The sequence below is a fragment of the Poecilia reticulata genome, chromosome 2, assembly GCF_904066995.2.
Source record: "Poecilia reticulata chromosome 2, P_reticulata-male-v2, whole genome shotgun sequence".
Classification (NCBI taxonomy): Eukaryota; Metazoa; Chordata; class Actinopteri; order Cyprinodontiformes; family Poeciliidae; genus Poecilia; species Poecilia reticulata.
In genome coordinates, this window is record NC_088831.1 from 38,277,169 (window position 1) to 38,300,892 (window position 23,724).

A 23,724-nucleotide genomic window follows, 5' to 3' on the forward strand; every position below is an offset into this window, starting at 1 on the left:
CCAAGTATTTTGTTCGCGCAGATGGCATTAGGACCTCAGAGAGGAGGCAGATTATCTGTCTCAGTTTTACTATATATATATATATATATATATATATATATATATATATATATATATATATATATTTAATAAAAGTTATCTCCTGCAACTTTAATATAAATACACTTTATGACAAAGTTGAGTGATCACAAATTTGCTCAGCAATGCTTCACAAGCTTCTATCATTAGCTCTGAAGACACCACCCCAAGCTTCTGTTGAGGTGCAAGCCCTGTCAAACTGAAAAAGAAGAATATAAATATTTGCCACATTGGTTGCAATAAATACTGAAATTGTTTTTTTTAACCCAACAACTTATGTCAATTGTATGAACATGCACATAAAAAAGCGTGAAACTTAAATGTCTCTTAATAATGCAAATTAAAGTTTTTAACTTGTTTGTGAACATTTACAAAGCACCAGAAAAAGACAGTAAGAACATACAAGTTAAAGGAGCATGAAGTAGCACAAAGCTACCCATCACCCACATGTTGCCACTTTGCACTGCCAATGTTTAATTTTGTACTTTTTATAAAAAAGAAAAAAAAAATGCTGTTCAGGGTAAAAAAAAGACAGACACTCGTGGCATTGAAACGAAATGAGCACCACCCATCACACATATTGAGGTAATGTCGTTGTAAAATTGTATTTGGCATTTCTGTTTTGGAGCTAACTGCAGCCTGGCAAGTCCAACTGTTGCTCCGTAAGCAGCAGAACAGCCAAAACACACAATATTCAGCACAAAAAAACAAAAAATTAAAAAGGAAAACTAAATTCAGCAGTCCTCTTTCAATATTTTTGCTTCTTTTAGAATATTAAATGTCACTAATGATGTTATGACTGTAAGAATCAATATGTTAATTCTGAAAAAGTACATCTAACTAAATCTTGTTTATCTGTTTCAAGAAAAATGGTGTTATTCTACACGTTTTATATGATTAGATTTATATACCTGCCCATCCCTATATATTATCCCTCTTGTATGTGGAGCTGTACGACCGTCTATGTTTAAATATGAACAACAATCACAATATAATCTCGTTAAACAAAGCATTGTGTAAGAAAAGGGTAAGATGCCACTCTGATGGAAATTTACCTCCACAGACCTTTATGCAGAACAGTTTGTCTCGGCTTAGTATTGAGTTGTCACAAAAACTGAAGAAGTCCGAGTCTTCAAGGACATTTCACATCGACTTGCAGCTATTTCTCACTGGCAGCACTGCACTGTTTTCGGTCTCCCAAAAAAAAAAGACAGGCAAACCCCACGAATGAATAATTTCATGAGGCTGTCATTTTTTTTCCTTTGACTGCTGGGAGCAGACAGGATTTTTTTGTTGCAATCATAGTGGCAACATTGTGACCGAAGTGCTTCAGCTTTTTCTGATGATTATAAAGTGCTCTTCTTGTGTCCTGAATGATTCATGTATGCTAACTCTGCTGCCATGTTCGTTGGGAGTACATTGTGCGTTTTCTGCCTCTTCTTTTCACCTTTAGCCTCAATTAGCACAGATTCACCCACCTATGCAAGATCACTTCAGCATCAGTGTAACAACCTTTTTGTTTGCTATGAACATGTCAATAGCGGTAGCAAATCATGATCTAGCCGATGTGTCAAGGGAAAGAGCTTGTGGCTGTCACAGTATAACAGAGGTAAAGCAGAGGCTAGAGTGACCCAACAGGCTACTCATGCATTGTGTGTCACTCAGTTGCAGGACAGGTCCTAAAACAGAACACTGGACGGGCTTCTCTGCCTGTTGTCGGGATACAAGAACACCGCCGCACAGTCTGCTGCCCTCATGACATCGAGGTGACACATCTCGTTGAAGTGATGCTCTGAGGGTCGTTTTTTTGTACCTCGCCTGTGAAGCTCCACTAACTGACTAAAATGTGGTTCCCCATGTCAGTTTCCACAATGTTTCCAGCTGTACTTCGAATACCAATAGCATTATCCAGAATTAGTACCAACCATTGACCCTGCTTGACCCTGTCGTGACTGCAGCCTCATTATCCAGCTATTGCTGGGGTTGTGGTTTTTACCTCGACTTTATGAGCCCGGTGTTCTCAGGAGCCGGGTGTGTGTAAGATTCAGCTCATGAGTCAAGCAAATTCAGGCTGACAGTTTTTTTTTTTGTTCGGATTGGCAGATATTGGTAAGAAAAGAAGGGAACATACTGAATGGAGGTCAGGTCTGTCTTGATGCAAAGCCCTCTGCCGGATCCATAAAGAGATGAGGATACACAGATGTTCCCCTGGGTATCATTCCTCGTTGATCAAACAGCAGGATGACAGACCATTTGCTGCGGGAAACACAGCACTCTCATCACGCTGGAAATGACTTGCATTTTGTTAAAAGGCAAAATGAGAATTGTACCTTTGTTAAATCCAGGCTAGACATTCAGGGTATAGAAAGGGACTACGTTTCTCAGCATGTGCTTCTGGTACGTATGCCAAAAGCAGCTGACTCAGGAGGCCTAATCACAGTTGGTTAACCTACTGTTGAACTTGTAACTGTGGAGGCCTTGGGAGTACAGTTAGTTTATTATATTTCATAAACCAATTTGAGATGAGAGGAGCTTTTAGCATGGTGCACTATCATGCTGGAAGTAGGTATCTGAAGATGAGTAAACTGGCAATAAAAAGGATGGCATCACTTTTTTAGTGATAAAAAACTACAAACTACAACTTATTTACAATGTGCAAGTTACAATTCTTGCATCGCTGGTCAGTTTGTGCATCGATATACTTATTTGCACACCACTGACAGCATAACTTGTTATCAAGGCAGCCTTGATACCTGCTGGGTGTGATGGATGTGGTCGAGGGTGGAGCGAGCTTGAAAGCTGAGATCTACGAAATGCACTCAACCCCAAGCTGTGTAATCACAGAACAGGCTCCAGGTCAGTTCACCCCTATGCCGAATTGTACCTACACATTGCAATTGTGTTCCATCCTACCATTTCATACCTGTAAACAAACCATTTTGCTCCCATGTACTTAACTATCAAAAGAATAAAACTGCTATGTTGTAGTTAAGTGTTGTTTTTTCTTCCATAAACTATGGAGCTAAATAAAAACATTGTGTAATGTAAGATTTTATATAAATATCCTATTTCTATCGATTTTGTTTCCAATCACTGGTCAGGACATTCATCTCATAAAACCGTGACCCTGACAAAATTCATTCTAATGCAAAATCATACGATCACATTCAGATCTATCTACATACAGGCAAGAAAAGTCTGAAACACAATGCAATCTGACAGATAATTTAGTGTGAGGTTTTTAAAAGGGAAAAAAAGTTCTTAAAATTAGGACTTTGTAATGATCTTTTATACAAAGCAAATATGAAGCAAAAGGCAATGTAGATGAACAAAAAATGAGAGAATAGGTTAGCTCTATCTCTGACTTTTTCAAGGAAATGGATGCAGCTAAAAACAGATTCACCAGGCAAGCAGAACTTTCATTAGAAAGAAAAACAGAGTACACAAAGATGACAGAAGTTCAGCAAAAAAAAAAAAAACACAATCAAAACACAGAATGACCAGGCCAGGCATAACTTCTATGAAAGTAGATTCACAGATAGAATAATAGCTCTGACACTGTAATATTTTAGAAAACAAAACCAAAATACAAATGCAGTGGGCCAGACACGGCTACCATGGCAAGAAAAAAAAAAAAGAAAAAAAAAGAATGGAAATAAAAGAATCAGAGAGAACTCAGCCCTAATGGCAGCACTAACAGCAAATAACGCATAATGGTGGATAGCAGAATAAAATACCCAAATGAGAAAGAATGGCAAGTATATACTCAAGCAGTACAAGGCTATTGCAGCAGAAATACCTCTAGAAAATCTTAACCTGTCTAGCTATAGGATGTGTCAAAATGGAATCTAATTATGGTTTGGGGGCAGCTGAAAACCCTCTTAGGTAGTTTAACCTGTGCTCATCCTGCGACTGCTTGATCCATCATGTCTCAATCTCCACCCACACACAGAAGTGGCACATAGAGCACACATTGTCCTTGATTCACTGATCAGTGAGCTGTGTGCAAGTAGGATGTGTGATTAGTGTGTGAATTATCAAAGATAGCTGTATAGATGTGTGTGTGTGTGTGTGTGTGTGTGTGTGTGTGTGTGTGTGCGTGTGTGTGTGTGTGGGTGTGTGTGTGTGTGTGTGTGTGTGTGTGTGCGTGTGCGCGCGTGTGTTTGCGTGTGTGAAGGAGAGAATGCCTCCTGCACTGTTAGGGGCTTTGAGTGATCAGTAAGACTAGGAAAGTGCCAAGGCAATTGCAACCCATTCCATGTACCATTTACAAACTGTCACCATGTAATGGCTCCTCAATGCACTTTCATGCACATCTCAGGAGAGGTGAACATCACGCATTAAGTTTTTACATATGCAGTTGCTGTGATGCCATTTCCTTTGCTAAGCTCTTTGTGGAGCAGTTTCAACAAAGCAATTTCCAGTTAATTGCCTTTGTGAGAGTGCCGGAACAAAAAAAATAAATAAAAAATGCAGTAGCAATATGTATTTATTCATGAGTGAAGGAACAAACCCTGGGTCCTGTAAGTGAGAAGCAGCAGGACATCAGCCCTATCTTGAAAGGACTCCTTTTTTCTCTGTTATTAGTTTGTGTTTAATTTTTTTTTCTTTTTAAATTATACCAACACACTTTATCAACCTCAAGGAAAAACAAACAAGCAGTTCACACAAAGACACACTCTTTACTCTGGTAGGCGACGGCACTAATGTTTAACTCACTCCTGCCATCTAGAGATACAGTAGAATTCCGCTGCTGATCCGGGTGTGCTTCCCAACACCAGCAACACGAGATGATCTATACAATAATGATTCAATTATAGCCCGCACATGACAAACAGCTCAAGGTAATCAAGGGATGTTCAAAAATAACACCTTTTATTATTATTAGGAAGCTTGTTCGTTCCGTTTCACACTAAAGCCGTCCAGATGCTGTCTGTCCATCTCATCTCAATACGACAGGTAAAGCCTTTTTCCTCGGCATTATTTTTGACTGGTTCCCACTGGACTGCAGGGCTGAAGGAGCCATAACACAGACATAGCCCCCTCGCCATCTCACTGCTCTTGCAGCTGGAACCCACTGCTACTGAATAATGAACTCAATCTCAGCTCAGCCTCAGGGGGGAACCTCAGCATTGCCCTCAGCTGAGTACAATGCTTTTGTTGCCCATCTGCGCGTGCTCGCCCCCACACATGCACTCCCTCACACACTTTCGCCCACCATCATTCTTCTCTGCCACAAGTAGTTCTGTGAAAAATGCTCCACTGATTGGCAGCAGAAAGAAAAAAAGAAAAAAAAAACAAAAAAAAACAGTGTGGCACAGAGAGCTGTGAGACATCGAAGGATCGCAACGGTTTGAGCTTGGGGGAGGAAGATAGGAAGACAGGAGTAGAAAGGTAGGGAGGTTGTGGCATGTGTATGTGTGCGTGTATAAAAGCGGTCGAGCAGATTCCCAGCGGTTCAGCCACCGCATTTTTGAGGGACCACGTCAAGTGTTTCTAGTGAGAAAAGTGGATGGAAGATTGGAACAGAGGGGAAGCTTTCACGCGGCAGCGAGGATGTGAGGGGTGAGATGAAAGAGACAGCCGCTGGACCCCATAGCTAATGAATGGACACACTTCCTGTTCCTGATTGAGATTTAAGAGGTGTGAGTAGTTATAGCTAAGGGGGGTCAGCACCAGTGGTGAGTGAGCTGACCTTTCAAAAAGCCCTTCACCTCCCCAGCCTCCTCGCTGAGCCCATTAACTGCAGAAATATGGCAGCTTTTCAGTAGATCCTTCATAATCATCTTAAAGTACTAATGAAATTTGTTGGCTGCTGTGGGCAGACAGAGCAGAACCTTCAACTCAAAAACATTGTCTAAAGCTGCGTAGCAGGACATGAACAAAATCTGTGCCTTTGGAGAGCATTGTTTGGTATCACTGTGTTTTTTTTAAATCTCCTTTTACTTGGCACACATCCATCTTGTGTCCATAATTCCTAGTGACACATCCACTTCTTGATGTGGCAGCAAGCTAACACACAGTAACACATACACAAACCACCTCAGCGACAATTCTGTTATGACTTTATTGTCTAATTCATTGTTTTAATTCAGAAAAAGCTTTAAAACAAGCTATCGATATGCTGGAAATGTTTTAGCATGTTGATTATTACAATTAATGCTATACAATTATTTTATTTATTCACATTTTTATTCTGATGTATAGAAACATATTGTGCCAAAGTATGCACAGACTTATGGATTTAGATTTTGCCTGCATGTGTCCAAATATTACATTTACTATCAGATAAAGATAACCTAAAAAACAATAAATTCAAATCCAGCTTTCAAAAGATGATTTCATTTATTACGGGAACTAAATCATCAAAACCATTGCTGGACCTGGGACGGATAAAGATCAGCCTTTTGGCTAATGTTGGTGCTTTTGCAACAATGGTATTAATGCACAATGTTCCTGTCAAGTCCATTCTATTCTGTTCTGTGGCAAATTATCCAGGCCCTAGAACCCAGAAAAATCACATTACCACTGCTGCCATTTTTACTCCAGGTAAGATGTTCTTTTCTGTTCACTGACAGATTCTCTGGCATCTACTGTAACTGTAAAAATATGATGGACAGTGTCTGCGGTTTCAGAACTACCTTTTTAAAGCCTTGATGACAATTACCAAATCTTTTTGGATAACCATCTGACTTGTTAGACTGCAGAGGTTAACAGTCATATGCACCATGTGACCAGCCTAAAACCAGAAACTGCTCTGCAAATTCTCACTTGCGTCTTTTTTTTTTATTTTTTTTTAGGTCTATAGAGAACAAGTCACAGCACTGAAAAATAAGAATACAAGTCATTCTCCCATCAACTAACTGCGAATATAACCTTCCCTGCAAGGTTACTGAATAACAGCATTGTTGTTGTCTCCTTGTGGGAATAAATGGTCACCAATTCTGGTTTCAGACTGCTGTACCTGCACAGACTTGCTTAGCTCAGAATGGAGAACAAAACAGAGAACTGGTGAAGAGGAAAAACAACAGGAGAATAAAAGAGAGCAAAATAAATGTGCAGGTTTTTAGTCGTGAAAGCACCGGGAGAGGAAATAAACCACAATACCACAGGTTTTTATCATAGACATGTGAAGGGTCAGAGATTGGTTTCCCCTGATCAGTGGGGAAAATCAAATCCACTGCTGACCTGAAGATTTTTCCTCACAGAGCTCCAAGGTATAGTGACATAAACAGGGTGTAATGAGGAATATTAGCTTTGCAGCAAGACCCCATCTTTCCCCCCCCCCCTTCATTTTTTGTGCAGGGGCTCATTGATATGCACAGTGGTTCTGCTCTGATAATTGCCTACTGAGCTCCAGATCAATTCTTTAATTTGCTATCAAAACTCAGTGATGTCATTTGTGCTCAGTCTTATCAGGGTTAGGATTTAAAAAATGAAATAAAGTGGGACAAGGAAGACAACTGAGATACAAGAATCCCCCCCCCAAAACACAAGAACTACACATATTGTATGACTACATTTCTGACAGATGAGCTTTTGTAAAAATAAGACTCAATGGTCAGAGCCAACATTATAATGTTCAGAAGTGAAGTTTAAAAATCACATTAAGATACATGGGTTACTCCAGGCTATCAAGCATTTGAAATTACTTTTTGAAATCTTATTAATTTAGATACTGCTCTTTATTTCTTGTCCTAATGAGTTACGTGATGTGGGCGATGAACGCCCGCCCGTACAGGAATGACACAAGGACTATGGCTAAATCCCCATATTAATATGAAAAGCAACAGCTAGTGAATGACTGGAACAAAGACAGAAAGGTGGATAATTAGGGGAGGATTTTTTTTTTTATGATCAACTCTTCCTCTTAAAAATATTTTATGATCAAAACTGTCCACTTAGGAAGCAACACTGATTGACAACGGGGACCCTCGTCGGGTCAATCAGTGTTGTTTCCTAAGTGGACAGTTTTGATTTCACAGAAATTTGATTTACTTGTAGTTATATTGTGTTGTTTAAGTGTTCCCTTTATTTTTTGAGCAGAATATATAGCATGTATAGGCTTATACATACTATAAGCCGCATATATAAGCCGCACCGGGTTATAAGCCGCTGGTATCTGCGCCACTCTGGGTTTTCTGCAGCAGAGGGCAGTGTCCTAATAAACCTGTTGGATGTTGTGCCTGCTGCTAGCATGTGCTTGTTCTAAATGAAAATGACCACTTTCTTCTTTGATTTCCAATTTTGACTTCCAATGATTCACTTCCTGCTAAAGAGCCCCCTGGCGGTTAAAAAAAAAAATCCACAGAAAAGCCACACCGGGCTATAAGCCACATGGTTCAAAGCGTAGAAAAAAAGTAGCTGCTTATAGTCCAAACAATAATACGGTACATTTATTGTGTATATGAGTTAGGGCTCCAACTAATGATTTTCTTAATAATCAATTATTCCATCAATTATTTGGATACTTAATCGCTTAATCTGAAAAAAAAAAGATATTAGCTCAGATGTTTCAGTTAACCACTTAAGTTTATTTTATACAATATTAGAAATATATCAAAACATACAAATAAAAACTGCAACAACTTAGCATTCTTTTTGTGTACGCTTGATCATTTGTAAAAATGGATGCACCTGCAGTTAAAAATAGTCTTAACATCAACAAGTGAAAAGCACAACTCTTTATGCAGAGTGGGGCTGATCTGTTGATTATTTTTTGCAAACCGATTAATAACTGAGTAGCGAAAAGTGCTTAACAGAAAATTATTACTATTTTTTTTTTGTACAGAAATTACCCGAGTGAAACTAAAGCTATGCCTCTTGGACTTCTGTGTTAAGAGTTTTTTTTTTCTTTATTAAATGCAAGATAAAAGCAGTAGCAGTAAAAATATAATATAACATTGATATATGACTATATTGGGCTGGATGGAGGTTTAGTGCCCCACTAAGATTGATGAGTGCTCTCCAAGTGGATACTTTCTTTCTTTTCTTTGTTTGTTTGAATAACTAGAACACAAAGTCAAGTTTGCTGCCATGCCAGCCACTGTGAAAGGAGCGTTACTGGCATAGATGAAATTGAGCACATAATGTTAATTCCTACATCTGTTACACTTTTGTAAATTTTGTGGGAGGAGCAAATGGCATTTGTAAGGTATTTGTTGCAGTGGTGGGAAGTAACTTAAGTACAATTTTCGTGTATCTGTACTTTACTCAAGTAGATTTAATAATGTATACTTTCTACTTTTACTCCACTACATTTTACAGTAAGTATCTGTACTTTCTACTTCACTACATTTCTACAAAACTGTCGCGTTACTCGTTACATCCAAGTCGCGTTGCTCTTTTTGTCGTTAAAATGTGAAGTTCAGGGACTTAAGGTGGCGCCGTAAAATCCAAGCAATAACGTGACTTAGTGTCTGTTGTCACCCATCGGCTCCACCTTTACTCGCACGCGGAGCTCCAAGACATGCGCAGTGGTTTCCTCTGAGCGGGAGGAGATGTCTGTCTAATCATCAGTAATGTAATAGCGCTGCATAAATCATAAGATAAGGCGACATGTAAAATCAGCAGCGCTTGGCTTTCACAGAGGGTGGCGACTTCGTCCAACTTTTAGCGTCTCTTGGAAGGAAAGCTTAAAGAAAGGTAAGATATGTGGACGTGATGCTAGCAAAGCTAGCTGTACAGAGACATATGTTGCATCTGCTATGAAAAAAAAGTTGTCACTCATGCCTTGAATTATTGTGTGGAGGTGTTGACTGAGGTGTCGCATTTATGGGACAAAGTTGTGACCAAAGTGCAATATAGTGATATGACATTCAGGAACCATCCGATTCTTCTGGACGGATCTTTACTGATTAAATGTATTTCAGCTCTAAGTATTTAATATCTAGGTGTTTTATGGGAATGAGGATCTTTCAGATCAATTTGAGAAGCAATTTTGATAGGTAAAACTTTATTTTTTTGTGTCACATAGCTGGTCTTGACTTGGTCTTGGGTAGGTGGTCTTAGCTACAACTCTGCTACTGGCTCCTTGGTTGCCTGTCCTCTCCCACCCACCTTCTTTCCATCCCCTTTCTGTTGGATTTCTTTAAAAATAAAAGCCACTAGAGGGAAAAAAAGTGAAGTTCATGTTATGATAGGACAGGAGACAGGATGTTTCCATCCCTGAAATTATGATGCATAGAATCACATATCTAAGTCTAAACTATGTTACAGAGAGTAAACACAATAAAAACATGCTTTATCTGTGGCATTGTTCATTAAAATGGCACATTTCTAATGAATTAAAATTAAATACGATCGGTTCACTTAATGATATTGCATTAGGGATTCGGTATTATTCAACAAATACTTTTACTTTTAATACTTAAGTATTTTAAAAAACCAGTACTTGTTTACTTTTGCTTAAGTACAAATGTTAATATGGCAGTTTTACCTGAGTACATTTTTGTCTGTGTATATGTACTTTTACTTAAGTAAATTTTTTGAGTACTTTCTCCACCACTGATTTGTTGTACTTTAATCTTTCAACATGTTCAAAAACATCTGTGTTAATCTGGGTTAAAAAGAGCTCATACATGTGCCACAATCAGAATGAAATTCTGGAAATGTTGCATCATCATATGCCACAGAAACTGACTGTGAATTGTTTTTCAGTTCAACAGTGTTACTGTTGACCTTCAGTTTTACAAAGCATCCCCAGAAGTTTGAACACTTTTGACAAGATGAAGCAAAACTGGTTATTTTTTATTTGATCCGAGTACATATAGGTATGTATTCAAAATTGTGCTGCAATGAATGCAATCATTACGAGTCAAGGATACTTTTTGACCTTAGTGGGTGCTTAGTCCTCAACACCAGTACATCTACAGTGAAGGTTCACCGCAGACTATTTTAATTTAAAGTAGACAGCAACAAGTTTGCTTCCCTCAAAAGCTTTCCACAATTTTTTGCACTTATATAACTAACTTCGGTAAGACTCAATCCTAATAAGTTCTGTCGAGTTTTTAAATGAACACGTCATCTGTGCGCACCAACACTTAAAAGCAAAGACATTTCATTTCCATGTGCAAAGAATATAAGCATTTTACGTTTAATACTTTGCAGGAATGCACACAAAACACTCAACCTTGGATGTTAAATCAAAAGTCTAATCTTTTCAAACATCACTGTTGAAGCAACAATATGTCTGAGTTCACATCCTTACTAAAACACTCTACATTTCTTTGTGGACTTGCAATTAAAATAACTCATTTTCAATAGCGCACTATGTTTCAAGTATATCTGTGAAAAACAATTCAAACCAAAGGCTGAGTTCATGCCGACAAGAGAAGTTGATAGTTTTAACAAAATACAACTTTTCAGTGTTAGAAAAGAAACACTTCACTTACCTCTATTTTGATTTAAAATTGCACCTCTGCAGATACTGCTGAACATTTTCCATATGAAATCACAAATAAGCAAGATGCTAAACCAATGTTGCATAACTGTATTAATGTCAGAGTTGTGTTAATAACTTAAGTTCACGTAGGCAACAAGTTTGTTTCACTTTAAATAGTTTTTTTTTTCCATTAGCAAAACTTTTGCAATACTTGGCCATGAAGTCATAAACAGGCAATATTTTATGAAGAGTTTTTAATTAAGCATGAATTTTGCATTCAAGATTAAACTGTTCTTTGATATATCTTTCAAAAACAGAATTAATTTAAAATAAGCTACTCAGAGCTGCACAGTAGTACAATTATTGGCATGGTTGCCTCACAGCAGAAAGGTCCCGAGTTCAAATCCACAGTGGAACCCTTCTGTTTGTAGGTAATGAGTCATACTAATTTTGGTTTGATCATTAAGTCATAATTTATAATTTTTCTTCCAGGTCAACTGGTCCATATTTAATATTTATGATATTTATTTAATAATTGATTTGATTGTGTATAGGATTGAAAATTTCTATTAGAATTTCTCTTAATATTACAAAAAAAAACACAAATAACCCAAATAACCTGATTTGCATGATGAATTAAACTGAATAAGCTTATGTGCATGGGTAAACAATTTGTTTAAAAAAGAGGAAGAGGAAGTAACAAAGGACAAAGCAGGAATGTGTTGGTTTTAGGAGCTAACTGACCTGAAGTCACAGGAGACTGGTCTCCTAACCCCATTTTATTTACTATCTAAAATGATAGTAAATAAAATGGCAATGTGGAAAAAAATATATTTTTATGGAATTCACCAATATAACCAAATGTTTAACTTGGAAACCTAATCTATAAAGCTTGAATCTAAATACTGGGTCAGGCACATAAGCCAACCCTTTTGCGTTAAACCAATTCATGCCTTTATCGGACCATATTCAAACCAGGGATAGGTCTGCATAAAACCCAAACCCAAAATTTTGAAGAATTTTTAAGACTTTGCATGATGTTTCCAGATGGATGTTTGAAAGTTTGACAAACTACTGACTTAAGTTTGCCTGTTAAAGCCAGCTTCATGTAAACATAGTGTATGAGTTAAGAAAACGAATAACCAAAGATGATAAAATACATGGCACATTAATGGCATTAATATTTACTATCTCTGTAAAAAGGTTTTTGCACTTGAATATTTAGAACCTGTGGGTAAATTTGTTCACTTTGGAAGGATTCTAGTTTATTACCCAATTCCATTTGATCAATCATGTAGACAATTATAGGGTGTTTGTTGTGTTTTTTGCTTTGTTGTCAGAATTACCCAATTTATAAAATGTGGAAAAAATATAAGATAAGGTATTCATCATTATTCTTCTACCCACTAGGGACTTCAGGGGCCAGTAAATATTGGCCTACATCTGCTGGTATTAGACCATAGACGATGCCTTCCCAGATTGCAACTAATAAGCTCTCTGTAGCGCTTCTGGAATAATGCTAGTTTTATGTCAAGTATTATTTATGGGAGCCAGGAAGAGTCAAGGACAAACAAAACAAAAACAAAATGAAATTTTCCATGCTTGAGTTAAACATATTCTTTTTTTTTTTCTTTTTTTGTGTAGAAAAATATGTCTTCAGGGTTTGTACTTTTGCCATCACTACACCTACACATCCCCGAAGAAACCAAAACGCTGCTACTAGATGGAAGTGTATGTGCCTGTGGGTTAGCTGACCATTATTCTTGCAAGATGATATTCCAGTCTTTCAGTCTTTGAATCAAACTAAGTGGTGTAGATCATAAAAGAAGTTTAAAATAAATTGAACTTTATTAAGAAGGCAACAAAATTCTTTCAATATAAATGTTTGCCAATTAAAATTAGATTCGAACCACATATTTCAACCAAAGGTTTATTACTGTGGCCACAAATTACTTCCTTTAGTGAAACTGAAGGATCTCCAAAATGAAGGTGCTGTGGTGTGTTGGGTTCAGTTTGCCAAAAAACAGCTTTGAGAATTTTTAAAATGAAAAATTCTCAAAACATAATTACCAAAATTCATTTTAATGTTTAAAATGACAAACCAACAATTCAGCAGTGTTCCGTCATAAAATAAAGACCTTAATTCCAATCCAGAACAGGGTGATTATTTGAAGGGTGTACATCTTCCTCCTATACAACTGTAGGTTCTTGGTTTCATATTACAGTCTAAATACTCTCTTGCTGGGTTAACTGGAGGTTCTACGTAGATCCAAGATTGAGGTTTTGCTTAAATAGTTGCTTTTCTTATGGTTTTTATATTGACCCTGTGACTGGCGGAAACCGGTCTAGGGCATGACAGAAAACAGCTGCGGTAGATATGTAGCTTACAGTCCTGTATAGTCTGTTTGTACAATATGCTGCATTTTCTCAAGTTGACCTCAATCAGTACCATCTAGAAAACTTAATGCACAGATTAGTAATCTCAGAAACAAACTGCTTAATCTAGTACATAAGACAATGGTTGTTGAGATGAATGGAGCATAATTAACATTTACTACAGTCAATTAAATTTATCTCAGAACTTTTCAAAAACAAATTGTTTTTTTTTTTTTGGTCTTCATTCACATTAATCAGAGATTGGGCAGAGAAAGACATCTAGTGAAGATCTAAATGTCGGTAATCCACCCCTAGATGGCTGAAATGATGACTCAGAACCTTTATATATTGGGTGGCTGCTCTACCAGTACAGAATGTGCCACCTTTAAATTAATTCAACTGAAGAAGCGGCATATTAACTGATAAAATGTCCATTTCACTAATTATTCTACTGCATTTTTAATAGTGACAATTGTTGCTTGAACAGTTTACATTTCCAAGCAATCTCTCTTTTACAGATCAAATATTATCAGCTAAGTTGCACATGTGACTACTGAATAAGCAAGTGTTATATGCAGCATAAGTCATATCTGTGAGGTCAGAGCTCCTTCATTAAGTTTGTTCAAGAGCTAAGGTTCTTTAAGTCCCTCACTAACTGGCAAGCAGGTGAAGAGCCTTCGTCAGAATGTCTTCAGATTTGACACCTGTGCTTAATAAGGTCCCTATAATTACATGTGCAGCCCATAGGTGAGAAGATGATTATACCCCAATCAAACTATCATGTATCTGGATTTTACTTCAATGATGTTTGAAGCTATCGGAAAATAAAGCTCCACAATCCCTTGATTGCATTTCACTTTGTAACATATACAGTTTGTGCACCACATTACTCAGGCCGCTAGAGATTTCTTTGTAAATCTTATAAATATCTGTCATTTGCTTTCGACACCCCACTTGTACTATTGCATGTTCCACTATGACTCAAGTGTGACCCTGATGGCCAAATACAACCTCTACTTAATCTCATTCCTGGTGCTTCACCTTGAAATGCTGAATAATAAAAACTGAAGATATCCCAAACTGAATTAGCTGATTTATAATAATTTCACCACGTTGAGGTATTACTAGGGCATAGAAGTTAATTCACATTTGGTCGGTAGATGATTTAAACTCAAAACAAATAAAACTGTAATGTAAGGCAAAATATAATAATAGTATATATGCCATGATTATAATATATTTATTTTGTTTTTATTTCATGGGGAGATTATTTCTTTGATGACTATTTATTAATAATCTGTTTATTAGTAATTTTTCAGTCATACCATTCTGAATGAGACCTGGCAGAACACAAGTGTTACGTCCACCAAGGACACAACATATTTAGGACACGAGACAACAAAGTGAGGGTTTAACAAAAAGGTTTATTTATAAATTTTCTTCACGTCGTTTTTCTTAACTCAGCTTTTCCTGATTTTCTGTGAAGAAAATAACGTTAAGACCCTCAAATCCCATGTTCCCAAAATAAAAGAAAAAAACAAAACCCCAAAAGTATTAACTTAAAGTTGGACCTGGTGAGCCGATCAAACAGAACAAAACGGTACAGCAGGGGGCCAACCCTATACAGGGCCGTCGAAGCCCCTACTGGTACCGGACTAAAGCAAAAAAAGAACCTAATCAAAAGAAAGATCGAAAACAGGACAACCGGTCCCACCAGGCTAAAATCACAAGAAAGACAAACAAAAGCTAACAAAAATACCGCATGGCAGGCTGGAAAGTCAGCTGCGGCCCACAGCGACTGGACGTGCGCGCACCGCACGGATGGAGCAAGTGGGACGAGCGGAAAAGGCGGAGCTCGGAAAGGATGATGGCGCTCCCAACATGCCGAAAGCCAGCCTATTTATAGGCGGACCAACAGCGCCACAAATTAACATAATTACGTGAACAAAAAGGAATTTATCCAAACTCCAAACTAGATTAACAAAAGGTCATTCAACTAAAATCTATAAGAAAACAAGGAAAAGAAATAGTCAGAATAATAATGTGCCCGCAGCACATAACAACAAGAAACAACTGCTCTCAAAAACTATTACAATTATTACATTTGATTGATTTGCTTATAAAGATGATGTTTTTTTGCTAATGTAAATACTAATGCACTGTAAAGCACATCAATGTTCACTTCACTTCTGAATACAGACGGTATATTCATCTCTTTTATAGTCTATTGAGCGAAGACATAAGTATCCCTTCTCCAAGGCAGCATAATCAAAGGTACTGTGACCATCCTGACCACAGATAATATCAGTTTAGGCTCTTATGTTCAATTTGTGACAGAACAGACAATGTCAGTGATGTCAGTGGCAATTCGGAAAACATGTTTGTAACAGCTGGTTTTGCGGTTAATGTAAAATGACACAGCAAGAATGTGATTTAGAAATACCGACACAGCTTAGTAAGCCCGCACAATCAGCAGAGACACATACAGGCACAGAAAACAAATGGGAAACAGAACAGTAGAGACTCTCACTGGGCTCAATTTAATTGCCTCTATAATTAAACTTTCAGCTAGGGTATCAAAAGATTGTAAAGTTGCCAAATCTTGATCCAGATGGTCACCCCTCAAAAGTTGGCTTCATTGCAATGAGTTTACAGATTTGGTTAGTCAGGTTTGGTTACTGCCTAGCTGAGGGGAATGTTACTGTTTGGTTTCCTGTGGATTATGCAAGCTAAAAGAAACATAATTGATTATTAGAAGATGAGGAGATACAGTATATATAATAGCTATCTGTTGCTGGAGCTCATCTCACTACAGTCCATAAGAATGTTGCTGATTATACCTTACTGCTTATAGTGAAACATACAGGCCAAATTTACTAGTTAATATCCAGATAATACAAAGAAAGCTTTGGAGAAAGTTTTGTCCTCCGGTTAGACCAAAATAGAACTCGTTAGCATCAAATAATCTGCCAGTGGAGGTGCATAAATATTGCATCTGACCTCAAGTACACCAACCTTATGGTTAAGCTTAGAGCAACAACCCGGTGGTTTCAAGCTGTTTGTATTCTGCAAAGGATAAAGGGTGATTTCACCTCACTGACAGGATGCAAAAATCTTTCATGTGAAAATGTTTTTCTTAACCGGAACACAAAAAGTGGTTCCATTATGATTATGATCCACTAACAAAGGAGCAACTAATGAAGAATCCCATTAAGATCAGGTTCAGTCAGTCTCCAGACTTTAATCACACAGAACTCCTGAAGAAGTTTCTGAAGCTCCCGTGTCAAGAAACCTTAATGATTTAGAGTTTCTGTAAAAATGAGAGGTCAGATTTTCCTCCTGAGATGTGAGCAAACCTTATGACCAACTACAAGAAAAACCTTGCACTCTTGCCTGCCAATACATTTTTCTTTACTATGTAATAACAATAAAATAAATTTTATTTATAACGCACTATAAATTTACAAAAGTCTCAAAGTGCTACAATCAATAAAACAATTAATATAAAACACCAACAGCGACAAACAAGGACCATAAAACACAGAACACAGATTAGAACAAGACACATTAATGTGCTCACTTATTTGGCATTATAATCAATTGTTAATTTTAATGTTGCCGTTTTTCTTAAATTGTAACTGATGACTTGTTAAAAAAATAAAATGAAAATGATGCAAAATTGGTGGTGGAAATCTGCTAGTTTAGTTTAGAATAATTTAATTTTTTTTCTTTTTGTTTTATCATTTGTCATTTTTTAACTATTGCTTAGTGTGCTAAAGTAAAGTACCGTATAAAAAAATGTGGATTTATGATTTCTTAAGAGGAAAAGATTGAAATGCCTCTCCCTCGTAAGACTGACAATTTCTCTCTCCTATTTGATGCCTTAAATAAGTTAGGCAGTGTGTCTTTTCTAGTCTAAAATTATCCCCCAAAAGTTAAGGTAAAAACCATAAATGAAATTATGAGTTTTACCAATAATAATAATAGTAATAATAATAATAGGAAAGCAAAAACTTATTTTACCCAGACTGCATTTGTTTTATTTGCTCTGTTTACCCACAGCCGGTTTAGAGCTCCACATCTCTATTTAAAAGTCTGTTAAAATAGGAGAATTACACAGATATGACATATTTTTTAATGCCAAAATGGCATTTATTTATTGCGCCACATGGAAACCTCCAACAGAGATGAAAGAATACAGCTTGAAGAATTTCACTGCAAAAAAAAGTCCATACCCCACTACATTGGTGACCTTTTTTCCCTATGTCTGCATTTATTTTTGCTCACAGATTCAAGCCTCACGGGCATGGATGATGCCTGTCCTGCACAAGTCTGTGGAGAGATGTCCTACCATTCTTCATAGGTAATTCTTTCCATGTTATCTTTGCTGGAGGGGTTTTGTTGCTCTACCTTCCATTTTGAAATACTCCAGGTGTCCTGATGGATTCAGGTCACTGGACAAACTTGGCAATGTTTTAGCTTTTACTTCTTTTTTCCAATATGTTAATGTTTCCATTTATCCTTTTGGATCCGGCTTATGGAGGTCAACTTCATCAAAAGTTATTTGCACTTTTCAAATAGCAATTAAAACACTTGTTTCCAGGTCAAAACTGTCAATCTGTTCTATTATAACCATTTTAGTTTTATAGAATGCAAATTGTGTACATCTACCCTGACAGCAGTGATTATTGTAATAAGTGGGTCATCAGACAGAGACCAACTTGTATTAAGAAGATTTTTGGACTGGGCCAGGATGCAGTAGTACCATGACATGGACGGGGAGGACATGCAGACTGCTGGCTGAGACTCAAACCCCTGTTATTGCCAGGCACCAATGCTAAACACTGGACCACAGTGCAACCTTTTTAACTACTGTATTGGTGCTGTACAATACTGTAATTGTACAGCACCAAATTACAAAAAAAAAGTAATTTTGCAGCATTGTATATTACAAAGGATTCCAATTCATATCCAGATTTTACTAAAATCAAAGTAATTGATTCCATTCTTACCCTATATTGAATTTTACATTCAGATACACTTACATACAGTAATATAATTTGAATACAGCACAATCAATCACATGATGTTAACAGGTAAGATAGTATCTTATGAAGGTAGCACAGCAGATTCCGTTGAGTCGTTGAATTTGCAGCAACTCATACTTTCTAAATGAGCCTGTGGCAACAGTGGAGAGGAACATTTTTGTTTTATGAGAAAATAACTTCTAGCAAAACGAGGTTCAGTATGACAAGCTGCTTTGACAGACAAGATACAAAAAAAAAAAAAAAGCATTGAACATAATATTTGTCTGACAAAGATCAGCACAGACATAATTCCTCTTTGGGGCAAAATATTCAGATTAAAGTTTAAGGTTATTAAAAATATTCAGACAACACAAAGTTGGAAGTACATACTGTTGTGTGAGATTCCTTTACTAGATCGTTTTATTTTGTTTACTCGTGCAAAAGAAATAATTTTAAATCAATAATAACTTTCGTCCCTGTGACGGAGGAAATGTATTTCTTACTCCGATACACCCAAAATCTGCTAGAGACCTCCGATATAAAAAACTAACTTTTTTCTCACTAACTGAAATTACATTCAACATTACATCAAATCAAGTGTCTTTGTGTTACGTCAGGCAGACTTCGCCAAATTATTCCCATCCAGTTCTGTCAGAAGGGATGAAACAAAAACTGTAGCAAATTATTGAGTGAAGGTTTTGGAGAAAAATGCTTGACTCAAGTTATATACAGTTTATATTCTAGAGATGCGATACTGAATTTGACAGCAGTCATAATGAAACTTCTTTCTTATATTGTTCTAGCATTTTCAGAATAAACATTGCGTTATTTCTAACAGACCTACAGAAGAAGCTACCTTTATGTCAGCTTTGACATTAAATGCACTTTATTGTCCCAGCATGCTCTAATTAGATGTTTATGTACACTTTTATGCAATATATTTTTACCCACAGACTGTATAAAAGCATTGTAGTGTACATAAACATCTAATTAGAGCATGCTGGTTTGTTTTTAGGAAGAGTTAACTTGCACATTGACAGCTCAGGCTTGAATGAAGATGTTCTGAACACATTAGAAAGAACATTTTTGAGTCTGACATTGTTTACTAAAATGTCATTATTTCCATGTATCAAAGTAGATTGCAATGTATACATCTAACTCATAAAGAACCATTTAAAATGAAATTATATGTTTTGGATTATTATCCTGTTGACGTGTTCAATGACAAAGCATTTTCAGAAGCCCCCAAAATACTTAATGAAGATATGTGGGTATGAATGCAGGTTGTTTGGAAGGCCACACCAGCAGAAGTTTAATTACTTACATTGTCGATTTAACAAATGTTTACAAGGCCTGCTAATATTTGTGAATTGTCCAGTTGGTAAAATATATGTACATTTTTAGCAACCTTGCTTTCAAGTAACATGAATCACAACTACTGGGCCTGTACAGTTTTACAACGCATGCTTTTTGTTTAAAAGTCAAAGCTTATTACATTTCCATCATGAACTCGACAAAATTGGATGGCGACAGAACAGATGTTGAATATTGCACACTTCCTGGTGACAGACCTTTTAGTGTTTGTTTTAGGTAAACACATGTAGTCTGATAATGAAGACATTCAGTCACTGACCAAGAGTCTCCCTGCTAAGTGAGACAGGCATCTGGGATTAGAAGTGAGACAACAGATGGATTAACTGGTGTCTAAGACTTCCTAAGCTGCAAAACTCTAAACCAGTCAGTTGAGATCCTCCTATAAATCCACTCAGCAATTGAAGATCAATACCAATTATGCTAAAAATGGTGGCCTTAAATATTATATTACTATTTGTTGGCTAATACATTGTTAATTTAATCTCTCACCAACTGAAGTGCTTAGAAAAATTAAATTTATATCCAAAACTTTGAATGCCATTGTCATCTCCCAACCCAATATTTTTTTTTACTATGCCTCTTGTATGAATCAATGCTCTCCCATGAAACCTATTACTATTACTTACATTTAGTCAGTAAAGGTGAGCTTCACTGAAGAGGTGGAGACAGACACCACCCTTCCAACAATTTTCACATCTTTTAGTGGGCAAAAGTGACATGTCTGGATCTGAGAGGTTTTTAAGATAAATTGTGTCATGTAATGAATAAATTTCAGTCTAAATGATACCAATGGTGTGTTGCTCTGAAAGTTTAGTGGTTAGCACTGTTGCCACACAGGTAGAAAACACCCAGTTTAACTGCAGGACAGATATTTTTCTATGGCGTTTTAAACTTCTGGCCGAACATTTCCCACCTAACTACTACCATCTACTCCTCCATGAATTCTGGGTAATTTTTCTCTCTAAATTGCTATTAGGAGAGAATATCTGCCTAGATGACTGTTTCTCTCATTTGTCCCCACATCAGTGTGCTATAACCTGTCCCATTGGCTTCTGGAATGGGCTCTGGCCTCCCCAGCGTCTCTTTAACATCAGTCAGGAAGTACAGAAAATGGAATGATTGTACTAAAATAATAATAATAAAAAAAGCATTTATTTTCAGTAATGACTCGACAATGTCTGGACAAGTTCAGACATTTAGTCACAAAAACAAAACATACATAATGCAACTGTCATTCACATTGTGCATGCAATCCCTTTTGGTGTAGTCTAGAAACTGTTTGAAAGCAACCCCTGTGTATTCTTTAGCATCTATATGGGAATCAGACAGTTCTTGCATCACCAGTCTCTCTGCAGCCTGAAATCTCTTAATAAACTGGAAACAAACGTCCATCCCTCTGGCTGCTTTTTTTTTTCGCCGGTCGAAATAGTGTGCACTTGGCACAGCCCCAATGCAGATCAAAAAGGCAGAAGAGAAAACTGAACAAAAATTCCATATGTCAATTTGGACTGAACAGCAGGTTTATGGAAAATATGCTGAGGGCAAAAAGAGGAATCACTTTGGCATAATTTGATTAGAATAAAGATACAGGCATCAAATGGCAACAAGCTTCAGTAAGTTAGATTTAGACCATAGTTTGTAAAAACCTAATTAATCAGCCACATTGATGACTACATCATCTGCATATGGTGCTTAGTTCTCAATGTGGCTGTTTTGGGTTTGATTCCTGGCTTCTGGTCATTTGAAGGCAGCAACAGGACACACCAGAGACGAAGCCCCTCTGGTCTAGGAAAACCTTGAGATTCCTCAGAATCAGATAGACAGAATCGCTGTTGAGAGGTGAGAGGATGTCCTGTCTTCTCTGGAACATGCATCTGTTCAGAGAAAGAAAATGAAAGAACAGATATACATGGACACAGACTAGTTTATATTTTAACTCTCATATCTAGTTAGCCAATAGACAGAGTATACATGTTTTTGGATGGTTGAAGGAAGCTGGAGTACTCAAAGTGTCACTGAAGCTTGATTCTTCTTTTGCTCTAGGTCCAAACAGAGAGAACAAAGTCAAGTTTTGAACCGAGGATATTGTTAATGCAAAGCAAGAACGTCACTGCACTGTGTGTGCCTCCAAACACTGGAATTGCTAAAACTAAAAGTGTATATGATTGGATGCTTTATCACTACCCCTCGAGTTTTTCCTTCCTCATCTACTGTAGTCAAACAGGGTAAAAAAAGCATGAATGCTCCTCATTTGTTTATTGGTGCAAACCAAACATTTGCAGCCAAGTCTTTCCTTGAGGCATTGTGCAACGCAGCGACAAATGTTTTCATGTGTGCTGTCACACAGCAACATTCGTCACATTTGAATTAGCCCTGTGTATTTATGAGTCACACTAATTCAGTAGAGTGTATGACAGGTGACCTCCTGCACAAAGAGAAGGGGGCTGGCAACAACAGAAAAATACCACAGCACTGGTTCCCCGATGATTAAGAAATGCCTCGCTCCCAAAGCATGGCTGTCTCCAGGGACACGTCATCTCCCCGTTAGTTTCCACACAGAGCTTCAGCCCCACAGTGAATGACAGAAAAATATGCCGGGCTTTGTATGGAGTTCTTGTGGGATGGACACCTGCATCACTGTTTTGTTCTCTTTCTGTTTATTATCTTGCACACATGATTTCAGCCGTTGTCATCGGTTTTTGGGCATGGCTAGCAAAGATTCAGATTGCTGTGTAGCTTATAATGGGGTTCATAAGTATACCTTGTAGTTTTCATTTGTTTTACCCACAGGACGTAACAATGCAGCAGGATGATGATGAAGTCCCAGTCTTTTTGCAAAAGCTCATGTAATAGGCATTAACATTTTCTGTTGTTAATTATTTTAATACCCAACACTTGCAATGTTTTAAGTTGAGAACAGTGACAAAGACGGGAGTTTGGAGAAGATGACAACTGACTTTATAGAGGATGAACCCAAAGGGCGGCATCATGAAAAAGTAAAAAATTAGATTTATGTTCTGTTCTGTAATTATGCAAAAGTTAGAAAAAAAGTCTGATAACAAAGCTGGCTTCATTTGTCTTTAATGGGAGGTACTTAACCCCAAGCACATAGTGCCATTTTATACCACATTAAGAGTCTGTTACTTTCATATATACAAAATATAGTGTATACCAAACATAACTTAAAAGAAAATTGACTTCAAATTTGATGCCTTGACATTGACCTCTGTCTCTTTAAGAAGCTACTATTCTTTCTGGTCCTCAACTTTCAGCATGTCATCACAACAGTGCTCCTCCATTATGCCATTCACGACCATTCTTATGACTGAGAAGTACTTTGTATTTTAAAGCCAGACGTGTTTCCTAGTTGCTGGTTTTGCTAGTCTGGTGGAGCTGTGTGGGGAAGGTGCGGCGGAGGGGAGCTCTGTTGGGTGGAAGCTCAGGTGCAAACTCGAGGAGGAACTTTGTATAAATAAGTGGTGTTTT

At 37.2% G+C, this 23,724-nt stretch overlaps 1 long non-coding RNA gene across 1 annotated transcript in view; it reads left to right on the forward strand.

Annotated features, from left to right (window-relative positions):
- The first annotated feature begins 200 nt into the window (after window positions 1-200).
- The window catches only part of LOC145550846 (uncharacterized), a 99,203-nt gene continuing 75,679 nt past the window's right edge, over window positions 201-23,724 (forward strand). The window contains exons 1-2 of the long non-coding RNA XR_014086629.1: window positions 201-5,472; window positions 18,127-18,200. This is a non-coding gene — a long non-coding RNA (uncharacterized LOC145550846). The remainder of the gene's footprint in view (window positions 5,473-18,126; window positions 18,201-23,724) is intronic.